Source organism: Triticum dicoccoides, chromosome 2B (assembly GCF_002162155.2).
Source record: "Triticum dicoccoides isolate Atlit2015 ecotype Zavitan chromosome 2B, WEW_v2.0, whole genome shotgun sequence".
NCBI lineage: Eukaryota > Viridiplantae > Streptophyta > Magnoliopsida > Poales > Poaceae > Triticum > Triticum dicoccoides.
Window position 1 is genome coordinate 346,888,789 of NC_041383.1, and position 5,083 is coordinate 346,893,871.

A 5,083-nucleotide genomic window follows, 5' to 3' on the forward strand; every position below is an offset into this window, starting at 1 on the left:
CACCCGGGGCCAGTTGGCGGGGCACCCGGGCTGCTGAGGGGCGCCACCCAGGCCATGGCCGGGCACCCGGGGCTCCAAGGGCCGGGCACCTGGGGTGCACAGCGGGCAGGCCCTGGGCGGTGGCCGAAGGCCCGGGCACCCGAGGGCATGGAGGGCCGGGCACCCGGGGGTCCTAGAGCCTCCGTGGCTTCATGCTTCTCGCGTCCTTCTTCCTTCCCTTCCTTCACGGGTGCTTGGGTCTCCATCCTTGCTTCCTTGCCATGATCTCCGAAGTACCTGAGAATGCATAACATGTCCATTTGAGGTAGAGTCCGACTCTCGAATGAATTTGAGTGGAGCTCGAAGAGGAAGGAGTTCACCTCGTTCTCGATCGCGCGTGCATGAGCTCTCGTAATAGGTTCTCTCCGTGCTTGCGGTGGTAGAGCGACATGCATGGTGATGGTCGAGGGATGCTCCGCATCATCCCCCCCTTGGGAGAGATCCGTTCACAGATCGTGATCTTCATCACCATGGGAAAGAGTGGGCGTCACTGTGTAGAAGTGGACAACCACCAAGCACTTATCAAGTTCAAGCTCGAAATGGGCACTCTCTAATGTCGCACCGTCTCGTGATTCCTTCAAAAGGAGCAAGTATAAAAACACTTGGAAAAACAAATGTGGTTAGCATAAGTGCTAAACCTAGCATTCAAGAGGTGATTCACCAAACAAGTGTCGTCATCAAGTATAGCATGTGGTGTGACAAGGGATTGTGACATGTCATGTAAGCACATAAATTGAGCACATGGAGAAGCATCATGGAAACAATCATGCAAGGGTGAGGTAAAGGTGCTAATATGTGGAACAAGTGAACAAGCATCTACCTCAATGTCATAGAAAGCATGCATAAGACTATCAATGAATGGTCTATGGTAGGCATAAGAGTCATTCACAACACCCAAGAAGATGATATGACTAAACACATGCAAGTGCAAGACAATCCAAGCATAATGTGCATAAGGTGTAGTGAAAATCGAGGGGCACTCAACACGATAGCAAGAGCAATTGTTCATCATGTGTGAGGCAATCAAATAAATCATGTGACAAGCAATGGGACATGGCATAAGTGAAGTAATGATATTGTTGCAACCAAGCATGTTATAGGACCAAGTAATCCAAGAATTGGATGCAACATGAGAAAGCATAGGAATCAAGTTGTGTGAACTAGTGGAGCAAAGATGCAACACACTAGAGGAAATCATGGCAATCATGTCATGTGTGCAAGTAGTAGGCATAGGCAATGCACATGACATATCGCAAGCACGAACACAAAGCAAGATCATAGTATCATTGTAGGCATGGGGCACATAGCAAACATGGCAATAACAAGCAATATCTCCACCAAGCTTGCAAATACACATACAAGTAGTAGAATCAATCATCATGTGTAATGCAAAGCATGGGTCACAAATGCATGGCAAAGGCATAGGAATGAGCATATCATGCAAAGTGAACATGGCAATATGGGCATATAAGATGTAATGGACGATAACCCATTACCATGTGAGAGCCATGTAGAAGAAATGCGCGGAGTCTTTGCGCGAAGAGAGCGGTGGGAAAGGCAATCCATGTGATCCCAAGTCACCGTTGCTCTCTAGAGCCCGTTTTGTCAACTCATGGGATTGTGAGGTTGACAAGTATTCATGGGTACCTACACAAAAGAAACACAAACCAAAGAAATTGTGCGCGTGGTAAATGTACACATCATCCATCATGATGTGTATGTGCACATGTGAGTTAGCACAATAATAGCATCGCTCAAAGAAATTGGATGCATGGTATAAGAACATGTATCCATCATGAAAGAATAGTTGTTATGTATGACACGATGGGGGCACAAATTGAGAATGCAAGTATATGGCACATCACTAGCATGTTTATTCATGGGGAGCATATGGTGCACACAAGTAGTGGGATCATGCAAAGTATGGGATGGATCAAAATCTCCTAATATGGATGAGGAAACTATGGTGGTCTCCTCATGAGCAATAGCGGAAACATCATATGGAGAAAATGGATAACATCCGAAACAATGCATATTCGGAACAATGTGATCATGGCATGGCATAGTAGATAAATGATGCAAAGGGAGCATATCAATATCATCACAAGAAAAACAAATGCCAATAACCATGGGCTTTTCATCTATGCCATATGTTCAAATTGGGTTTATGTTGATGGCATATGCGTAGTCACTATGAAGATATTGCAAATATGACATATGGTTGCTCTCATGCATAGCATATGACAAGTCAAGCGGATTGTTGAACATGATGTGACCAAGAGAATTATCACAAAAAATCCTATGTAACATGGCATCCCAACTAATAGACTCCTCATCGCCATCATCAAACTCATCATAAATGGGTAAATCATCGCACGGGGAAGTCACACTAGCATGAAGCATGGTAATAGGTGGATCAACATCATGCAAGCAATCAATACCAAGGATGTCCACTAGTGGGACTAGAGCATCACATTCACCTATGTTACCTTTCTCATTCCACTCATGTGGTGTAGGTGAGGTGGCAAATACCAAATGGTGGCCATCATCATCAACTCGGTGGAACCATGTGGGGGGTGCATCATATTCCACCATGGCCATCGTCTTGTCCATAGGAAGGACAAAGTTGTCACGGATTGGTGCGTCATCATAAATGGGACCTAGCACCAAATGAGAAGACACAATAGAGGTAGAGGTCAAGTTGTTAGCAATGCAAATGGCATCACGTGCCCTATCAACTTCCTCACTCTCTCTATGTGGTGGTGGCTCACTCACTCCCTCAAGGTAGGTGCACGCAATGTCACATATGGTGGAGTCACTCATCTTACTCAAGTGGTGGGGGTTGTGGCTCTCCTCACATGGGAATTGTGGCAACTCATCATATATGGGGCTAGTGGTGAAGTCACTCTCACTCTCCATATGGTGGCAAAAGTCACTCAAGTCATCATACGTCGTCGTGGTCGAAGGGAAAATCCCATGCTCAACCATCTCGTCGTTGTCACCTTGGATGAAGGCCGAAGATGGCACATCATCGCTCTCCTCCATGACCGAAGGGAAAATCCCATGCTCTATCATCTCGTCACCGTCGCCGTGGAGGAAGGCCGATGTAGGCGTACCCGTCGGAGGTAGGCAAAGATGCCATACGTCCAAAGGCAAAAATGCCTTAATGACACTTGGCGAAGATGCCGAAGTGGTCGTAGTAGTCGTAGCTCCGTCTTGGTGGTGCTTGTCTCATGGTCTTCTCTTGTGCTCATGATGTATGGCCATATCTTGATGTAGAGCTTTTTGGGACTTGTAGGTGTACGCATCGCGAGTATCTTCATCTTGATGGTGTTGTAGTGCTTGAGCTCGATGACGTTCCGAAGATTGGCCACTTGAGCATCGCCACCTTGAAGATGACGAAGGGGAAGAAGAATTGTAGTTGGCCACTCATGTCTCGTACTTGATTCCTTTGTTCGGCCAACTTGGTGTCAAGGTAGTCCCTTATCCTTGCTTCATTTTGGCGAATGTCAATGGCGAGTCGCTCAATGCCTTGCATTGCTCGTCGTAGTCCGAAGATGGGCGTTTTGGTGATGTAGTTGTTCCCGTTGTTGTTGTCTTGGAAGACCGGAGATGAAATGCCTTGCCTATCCATCACAAGACTCGAGTAGAGGTGAGTAGGAAATGAGATAAACAATACCAAGTTACCTTTTCCCAAAGTTGAGGATGTATCCCGTTTCACTCAATGTGAGATGAAAGAATAGTGGAATTGGTACCGGACTTGTTCACTCACACCTATCAAGTAAAGCTTATGGTGGAGCTCGGTGAGGATAGTGGCACAAAAATTTGATGCAAAATGCTAGCAAGATTCAATAATGTTGGAAAAGATTCACAAATTCGCAAGTGAAACAAGTAGACCAATAGCAATATGCGGCACACGGAAATACACACACGAATAGATAAATGGGGTCGTGCAACCAAGGAATGAGCACAAAATGTGGAGTCCACGAAAAACGCTCGTGTTGCACAACTCAAGAGAGACTCTAGCATGATTGCTCAGTAGGCGGATACGACACTTGTGCACAACCTATAAGATGCAAAATTTAAGAGTTTTCGATCCCAAGTATGCTATGTGTATGATGTTCCCGATGCTCTTCTCAAGATGATCCAAGATGATTGGATATGACAATCTTATGTGCAATGTGGTATGATGCTATGGCTCTTGCTCACAAGCTCTTTGCTCTCTTTTTTGCTTAAAAGCTTATTCTTCTTTTTTTTTTGATATGGCCACTTATGCGAAATACACAAACCAAGATAGCAATTGTGTATATGCGGGAACAATCTTGTGACACAAGGGATGATATGATGATACCAAGATGATACCAATATGATTTGGTATTTATGCAATGGAAGGTACGGATCACTAATGTGTACAAGTAACGTTGCCGGCAATACTCAAATGGCTAGTCTCGATAGGAAAGTGATGCAAAATGGGCTAGGGGGTTAACAATGTAATGGCAAGAATGTACAATGAAGGGATACCACGACACCAAGATGATATAGAGGTTACCGTTCTTGCTTATAGTTAGGTTGTCAAAATGGTGAAGTGGTCGATGTCTATGACGACCTCGTGGCGTTGATGAGTGGTGGTGTTCTTGATGTAGATACCAAGATGATGTAGACCCGTCCCTAAGTAGCTGAAACACCTTAGGAAACGGTAAAAACCACGAACTCAAAATCTCAAGGAAAATGTCAAATGGTGGTAGCGGAATGCGTAGGTGGTTCCGGAGTTAGCAATGTGGAAGTGGTGGTGGTGGTTGATGACTAAGCGACCGTCCCTAAGTAGTTGAAACACCTTAGGAGACTCAATTCACCACTCAAGCAACCACAAATGCGATATGGATAAAAAATGATATGGTGGATGGCCTATGCAAAGATGCCAAAATGCCAAAATTTTGATGGAGTCAAATGGTGTTTTAACCTATCTAGATGGATGGGGGATGTCAATAGCTACTCAACGAGCTAAAGAACATCAAAATCGGACTCCGGAGGTGAAAGTTATGGC